Below are 8,898 nucleotides of genomic sequence, written 5' to 3' on the forward strand. Positions count from 1 at the left end.
AATAAGTCATATATATATATATATATATATATATATATATATATATTCTTATTGAGTTATCGGTTTACCCAATAACCCAATAAGAAAAAATCGAACCGAACCAATAACCTAATAATCTTTTTTTTTATAAAACCATTAAAAAATCATTAACCCAATAACGATAAACCAGTAACATTTTTATCGATTTGATTTGATTTTCGCACACCCCTAGTTGAAAGTATTGAAAAACTACATATAAAGTAAAAAATTTCTTAATGGTGTGAGACCCAGGCAAAGTTGCCAAATGGAAAACTTCAGGAGCTGAGCTCATAAAAATAAACTGATAATCATTAAAACAATAATGAGAGCATATAGAAAAGATTGTAATTGAGGTTGGCTCCCTGATATTAGTCAGTTGGTTAATTGGAGTGGCTAAGTTCTTTGGAGCATGACAAAGATAATTTTGGAGCTGAGAAGAGATTTTGTTTCACATCTTGTTTATATAGCGCGCCATGGCTTTCAGAAGCCAGAATTTAGTAGATGAATCTAACGTATTGTAAAGGAGACCTCACCGTCTTCTCATTCTAGTTTTCATTATGTGAATCTATTATGACTTATCATCAACTAGAATCACATTTGGTTGGATAGCTAAAGTTCAAGCAAATCTGAAAGCACAAATTCCCCAACTTCTTTTCCAATCAATACAGAGAATCCCACTAGAATCACATTTGGTTGGATAGCTCAAGTTCAAGCAAATCTGAAAACACAAATTCCCCAACTTCTTTTCAAACTAGAAATGTTGGGATCCTCAATATAGAGAATCCCTCCAAAAATGGGCATATGCCACTATTTGTAACACACGCATGGTATTCTTTAGTAAAAGGCGAAAGAATAGTTCGCTACGTGCGCATTACATGACTGCGTGATTTGATCTGTACAGAAGGAGCTATTTATGTACTCGTTCCAGCTGCTCTCTTCTTCACCTCCATTTTCGATGTGGGACTTTTTTCTTACCATGTCTCATAATAAGTTAGCAAGAATAGCTCTACGCAGAACCAGTATACCCGTGGAAACTCTTCTTCATCCTACTCTACTTGTTCAAATCCCACCAGCACGAGTCGACTACAAAATGGAAGTTCCGGTGTTTCGAATGGCTCCTTAGAAGAGTTGTGATATTCCCTTGGACACAATGCAGGTTGGCTGATTCATCTTTAATTTAGGTGAAAGATTGATCTGAGAAGACAACTTGGTACTTCCCTCGCTCTCGCCTTAGGGGAGCTGGCGGATGCAGCTATACGGGTTCGTCATAGAAGCAGTACGTCGCTCACAGTATGAAAACATGAGTTCCCATACAATTGATTTATAGTGTGCACTGGCCTTCATAATCCAGAATTTCAGTAGATGAATCTAACGTACTGGATTGTAAAGGAAACCTCACTATCTTATCATTCCATTTCAAAGATAATGCCTTCATTTACCAGTTCTTTGGTTCTATTCTTGCAAGGGTACATAGAGTTCGAGAATATGTAAATTTACTAAGTTCTGTGTTAATCAGAATAAACACTATTCTAAGTTTTCTTTATGGGGATCTAATAACAATTAGAGTTGCATATTATAGCTCAAGTTCACGTACATCTGAAAGCACAAATCCCCCATCTTCATCTCAAAAGCTTATGCAAGCAAATTTAAATTAAAATTGTTGGGATCCTCAATACAAAGAACCCCTCCAAAAATTGGCGTATGCCACTATTTGCACTGCACACACGGTACTCGTTAGTAAAAGGCGAAAGAATAGTTCACTATGTGTGCATTGCATGGTTGCGTGAGTGTTGCTGAACTGAAGTAGCTGTTTATATACTCATTCCAGCCTTCTCTTCTTCACCTCCATTTTCGATGTGGGGCTTTCTTCCTGCCTCCATTTTAAATACCAATATGGCCCCTGTTAATATGGGCTATGTAATCTATTGGCCCAAGTTCAGGGCTTTAAAGGACCCATATTTTGAAGACAGAGGACCATAATTTTTGGGACAAAACTATTTAAGAGTTAATATTATAAAATATATCTGTATTATTTTTTAGTGTAAATAACACAAATATTAATCCTTTTATAACTAATTACACCCTATCCCACTTTTCTTAAATTCTTTACTCTCTCTCCCTTTTTAATATACATAAATTAAGATTAATACACATATAATTCTATGTATATCTAATAATGTTTCTGGCGTAGAAAAAGAAAATAACGGATTCCTTTCTTTAAGCATGCTTTTAAGTCAACAAATTAATTTAGTGGATTAATGTCTTCCTTAAATTATGTAACAACTTCTGATTTTGAAATTTTGAATTAGTCAAATACATTAAAAAAAGCTCATATGAAATTCATATACATAAAAAAAAAATCACTAATTTTGTTGATCCTGTTGAAGAAAAAAAAATTTCTTCGATTTCAATAAAATAAATAATACGAAATTCACACACAAAAAAAGTCCAGTCACTGTTTATGTTGATAGTTTTGAAGGAAAAAATTGGAATTCTACTTCAAGAAGATGAATATTGCTATCCTTTTGAGGTACATTGGTCAGCGGAGAACAGAAACGGAATATGTAAATTATAAAAGCGAAGGAATAGTTATTGCAGAATCAATAAGTTACTTAAAGTTGATTTTGTCAATTTCTACCGAATTAAACATTGATGAAGTGCGAAAAAATATTAATGTACGTTATGTAGTCGACGACAATACTTCACCTTTTTATATCCATAATGACAATGGAGTATGGTTGTATGTCGAGTTGAAGAAAGCGCAACCAACATTCGTGATGTATCCGTTGTGCATATCAACAATTGATAAGTCTTTCGATGAGATACAGTTTGATAGAGATACAAGAGCTGTTGTTTGCGTGGAGGGTGTTGAATCAGACGCTATGGCTCTCGCAATTGCAGAGACGCATAACCGATATGCGTTGTATATTTCGGATTTCGAGGTTGATAATCTTATTTGTGATAGCAAGAGTATTGATATGAAGGTGAAACAAATGTATAAGGATAAAAAAACGCTCGTTACTATGATGTCAAAGTATGTTGTGACACATGGATTCAATTCCAGAGCTAAACGTTCTAATAAAAAAAAGATAATACATTTATTTTGTTGTGTTAGAAATATTTTTTGGTAAACTGTATAGATTATGTTATGTTAGTTATGTTGTAATTTTTTCATGATTTGAAATTGTTATGAACTGAATTGAAAAATTAATTATAATTTTTTGTCACATGAAGTGATTGATTGTAAGTTTACATAATCATTCTATATTGTTTGTTTGTGTTAATGTGGTATTGTATTACCAGAACAATCGAAAAAAGAATGTGCAGAAGGCCAGAAGCTAATGTAATGTTTAAGGTTTAACATATACATAATATTTCTTATGTATATGTTTTTTTTGTATAAACATTTTAAACATATGAGAGAGTTTATATGCATAATCATTTTTTTAATTTTAACTGATGATATATAAAAAATGTATTTTTTGTAATTGTGGAATAAAATCAATGTTATTCTGTCCTGTGATATATAAAAGTGTTTTACATCCATAAAAAGTTTGGTGCATTGTATATCTTTTTTTTTTTTTTCTGATTTTGTTATAGTATCTCTGATTAGTAACACTGGAATGTTATGAACATACACAGAAACTTATTATAGTATATGTTACTGTATATTGCAACTATTTCCTCCTATGTCACAATGAGGATTGTGAATGGATGTTGAAAGTATCTATCTATAAAAAAATAGATGTTTTTTTATCATCAGTAGATTTAATCCAAAAAATTCATGTCATTTGAGTGATAGGGTTCTGAAGAATATTATGGCGACTAGTGCTTTTGTGTGTGAATTCGCGGCTCCTAAATTAGTTAACCATAAAAGAAAGTACACACCGAGAGACATCATGGAAGAAATGAAAGTTGTATATGGTGTTGATATAAACTATATGAAGGCATGACATGCAAAGAAGAGCTTGCCATAGCGATGCTTAGAGGTAGTTCGACTGATGGGTATAGACAGATGCCGAGATACATATATATGTTGAATTATGTCTATCCAAATTCACACATTACAATGCATAAGTCTTGGGATAATCGGTTTATGTATCTTTTTATAGTTGCATCCAATGATAAGGAGTTTTGAGTTTTGTAGACCCGTTGTAGTTATTGATGGTGCGCATTTAAGTGGACCATATCAAGGGACTTTCCTGTCAGTAAGTACACTCGATAGTGCAGGTATGGTATTTTCCATTTATATTTGTCTAACTTTGTATTTCATTGTAAAATATATGTTGTTGTATAACAAATTAGTTTTGACAACTTATCAATATTAATATAGTTTATACGTAAATTAGGATGCATTTTACCGCTTGCGTACAGAGTTGTGGATATGGAAAATGACAGCTCATGGTCATGATTTTTCAACCAATTCAAAGCTGCTTTTGGAGAACGTGACAACATGTGTGTTGTCTCTGATCGTAACGAAAATATCATCAAAGCGGTTAGTGTTGTATATCCAAATGTACCACACCTTGCATGCATTTGGCATCTCTATAAAAATGTTTGTGGTTACTTTTGAAAAAGCAAAGAAAGTATTAGTGATTTGTATTATTCAATGGCCAAGGTTTATTGAAAAGAGAATTTTGACTACCTAATGGCAAAGATTGAAAAAACTGGTCCGAAAGTAGAAAAATCTACAAGAACTGGATATGAAAAGTGGAGTAGGTGTCATTCACCGATAAACAGAGGTCGGATGATGACTTCTAATATTGTTGAGTGTATTAATGGGTGTTTGGCGGAGGCCAGAAAATTGCCAATATATGGATTCTTAGAAAAGGTGCGAATGTTATTTGGATCTTGAAACTGTAAGAACAGTGAGATAGCCTCATATACAAGTACTACTTTGGGTCGTAGATTTGATGAAATCTTAACTCTCAATGGTCTAAAAGCGTTGAGGATGACGGTATGTATCAATTTTTGTGAGTTTTTACCATGCAATTATATGTATTGTTATAATCACAGTAAATATTATTTTTTTCCAAAAAAAATAAGAATTACAGATAAAGTACAATGTATGTATTTTTTATTCTATTCAGGTTAAGGCGTCCTCACCGTATATATATTCAGTTTATGAATCTGGACGAAGATACATTGTCGACCTTGAAAGTAAGTCATGCAGCTGTGGGAGGTTCCAAATTGATCAAATACCTTGTGCTCACACTATTACCATATTAAAATCTAAACATGTAAAGAAATTTGGTCCATATTGTTCTGAATACTACAAACCAGCTACTTTGGTGAAGACTTATGAAGTTTCAATCATTTCGATGCCAGATAGGACAGAATGAAATATTTCTAATAGTGTAGCTGAGGAAGAAGCATTGCCCCCCGTATTCAAAAGACTTCCAGGAAGACCTAAGAAAGGACAGAAGAAAAAATCTAGCAAAACACTTTCATTAGCACAAATCGTTGCGGACGTTGCGGACATGAAGGGCACAATAGGCGTTCCTGCAATTTCTTCCCAAAAGAGAATTAAGTTTTAGTTTCTGTTGACTCTTGAAGATTAATCACTCGATTATCGTTTTTTGTTTTTTATAAATAACATCAGTAAACAATTTTTGTTTGCTATTTTAATATTGAAATAAGTAAGAGTTTTGTTCAGTTTATGCTTGATTTTGATCAATTTTTTGCTCAAATATTTTTTGTGTATTTGTTTACTGGTATTAAGTATTTTATTTTTTTGTAAGTATTTGTTTGTTGAGTTAATCGCATAAATTATCAGATTTAGTTTGATATTTTAACATTCAAAATAGCAAAAAGTAAGTTAAGTATTTGTTTGATGAGTTAAAGACATCAATAATCAGATTTAGTTTGTCATTTTTTGCTCATATTTTTTCGTGCATATGTTTTTATTTGTTGATAAATATGTTTTATTAATGACAAAAAAATCATATCTAAATGTATGTAGCTTATAAGACTATTTATATGTTAAAAGCTTATAAGATGTATATGTAAATTATGAGTTTATAGTGATTATATAGGAATTTACTAGAGGTGACAAAATATTGTATGTATATGAGTAGATATACATGGAATCATTTTTTGTGTGTGTAAAATGAATAACTCAAAAGTATGAACACAAAAAATTTGTAGGGGGTGCGCGGATTTAATTAAATAGGTATAATAGATTTGGTACATATTTGTAGTGAATCTATTTTTATTTAGTGCGTGGATGTTATCTTTTAATAATTTACTTTTTTCGTAAGATATATTCATTAATTATTTTATCCTGTAGTAATTACAGAGTTACAAATTCTTGTATAATAATTTATTCTATCTGTGCTATAATATATATCTAATTCTAGATTTTCAATGTTATTTATTATTTTATGTTGTTCTTCTCGTAGTGAGTTTTTTAAATTATATAAACTATCACATGTATTTTTATCTAAATTTTCTAAGGTTTTTTCTATCCATATTAATTTTTCTTTTAGGTCTTTTATTATTTGTCTAATTCGGTTTCTATAATTAATTTCATTATTTAGATTTTCTTGATTTTCTCTAGTTTGTCTAATATATTCTAACATATCTTAATCTGAATAATATCCTTCTGGGTAAATTTCTTCGTATAACTGTTCTAGGTAATTTATAGTTTCAGTTTCGTAACCTATTACTTTTTCTAATATTATTTTCTTAATATCTATAATTTCTATGTTTTTAAGTATATATAATATTAAAATTTTAAGATAATCTAAATGATCTATTTTTAAAATTGTTTTGTAGCTGTTTGTTTTAGTCTTAGTAGTTTTTGCATATTTTTATTGAGAAATTTTATATCTTTATTTTCCATGTGTTTATTTTTATTTTTTCTAGTAACTGCAAAAGTTTTTTTTTTATCTTTTTTCTAAAATTTTATGTAATTTATCACCTTAAGTATTTATAAGAGTAGTTAGGTATTTGTGGTATATAGCTTATTCTAGACGTATAATATTTACCAAAAGCTTTTTCTAATATTATTTTTCTTATATCTGCTACTTTTATATTTCTAAGTGCATACAAAATAAGTATCTTGAATTTATCTACCATCACATCAGATATATTATCATTCATTTTTCATAAATTTGCTTTTTTCAAAATATTCCCTTCAATCACGTACACAACAAAATATGGTCATATTGGCTTACTATATACTAGAGTATTCTTAAATAATATGTTCTTCCGTCACTATTAACATGGTAATCCGGATACTTTTTCCCTTAAACAGCGCCTCTACTCCGGTTACTCCCCGCCACGGCTTCTTGCCTCAATGGTTTCACCTTTAGGATGACATAGTCCTTAGGGATATTTCTCCGTTTCCTCTTTGTTAATAAACTTCTTAACATATTATTCTTCGAATAATTCTACTATAAAGTAACTAATATGAATTATTTTATCATATCATGATTGTTGGGAATTATGAAATTAGCTATTCATAATTATAAATAGATATACCTGTTCTGGTAGCTTTGATGTTTCTGAGGTTTGTTGTTCCATAGCTTTTTCCTCTTTTTTGTTCACTATGTTTATTTACTATAAATGCTGGACTGTTATGTTTACTATTACTTTTTTGTATATATTGTTTTTCTAATAATTCATCTATGTGCATTTTAAATTCTTTTAAATCATCAAAATTATATGTTAATGGTTTTTGTGTGATTATGCTATTTTTATCTATTAATTCTATTTTTATAGTAGTTTTGTGTTTTTCCCATCCTTTTAATGGATCTTCACTATAATTGTTCTAATTTTTTCTGGATTATTTCTATTTTATTTATTGAAAATATAGTTATTTCTGTTTTATTTATCGAAAATACTACTAATTCTATTGTATCTTCAGTATTTTTTATATTTTCTAATTTTTGTGTAATTTTTTCACTTCCTTTTATCCAATCAGTTTTCTTTCTTATTTTATTATTAACTCTTTTTGCTCTTACTTTTTGTTTGCATGGTGTTGTAAACCACCAGTCTGTTTTAGTTATTATATGTGGGTATAATTTATCTAAAAATGGCATTCCTAAAAGTATATCTTTTGATGTTAATTCATAGTTATAAATTTCTTCTATTGTTAATATCTTATCCCATACTTGTATTTTTACATTCCTAGCTTTATAAGTAATTAAGCTTCCTTCATTATTAAATCCTTTAACTATTATTGGTGTTTTTAGTTTATCCCATTTGCTTTCTGGTAAGCAATTATATCTACATAAATTAGCTTCTGCTCCTGTATCTATCATAGGCGTATAATATCTACTGTAATATCCTTCTACTACTATCTTCATTAATACATGTATCTTCATTTCATGTTAAGGCTCTTTTTAAGAATAACTTTTCTTGGTTATATGTTAAGGTTAATTGTGTATGTTCTATATTATATGGTTTTACTTGTTCCAACCATTTTATTCCTAATATTATATCTGCTTTTTGCATTTCTTCTTTTACTTCGAATTCTATTTTTCTGTTTCTAACTCCTAATATTATTTCTTTTTCTGCTAGATTTTTATTATTTATTAAACTTCTTGGTAAATCTGGGCATATATTAGTATCGGTTTTTATTTCTTCATTTTTTACTAGATATCTTGCTATATAATTTTCTCCTTGTCCTGTATTCAAAAGTATTAAATATTCTTTTTCATTTATTTTTCCTGTTATGTAATATTGGTTTAAATTATTTATTGAGTTTGTTTCATAACTTGTTCTTTTTGATGAGCTTGATGATTCTGGCTTTTCATTAGCTATTCTTTTCGTTGTACTTATTCTATCATTTACTATTTCTAAATTTTCTTCTGTATCTATGTCTCTATAGGTATAATCATTATAATCTATTGTTTTTACTATTTGTTCAAATGG

General features: G+C 29.6%; 2 non-coding genes across 2 annotated transcripts; both read right to left on the bottom strand.

The window, feature by feature from the left end:
• Nucleotides 1–782: 782 nt before the first annotated feature.
• Nucleotides 783–899, bottom strand: LOC124892576. Its single transcript, XR_007050328.1, has one exon. It is a non-coding gene; the product is annotated as a U5 spliceosomal RNA (small nuclear RNA).
• A 784-nt stretch (nucleotides 900–1,683) lies between these two features.
• LOC124892581 lies at nucleotides 1,684–1,799 on the bottom strand. Its single transcript, XR_007050331.1, has one exon. It is a non-coding gene; the product is annotated as a U5 spliceosomal RNA (small nuclear RNA).
• Between the last annotated feature and the right edge of the window lie 7,099 nt (nucleotides 1,800–8,898).

The sequence above is a fragment of the Capsicum annuum genome, chromosome 1 (assembly GCF_002878395.1).
Source record: "Capsicum annuum cultivar UCD-10X-F1 chromosome 1, UCD10Xv1.1, whole genome shotgun sequence".
NCBI lineage: Eukaryota > Viridiplantae > Streptophyta > Magnoliopsida > Solanales > Solanaceae > Capsicum > Capsicum annuum.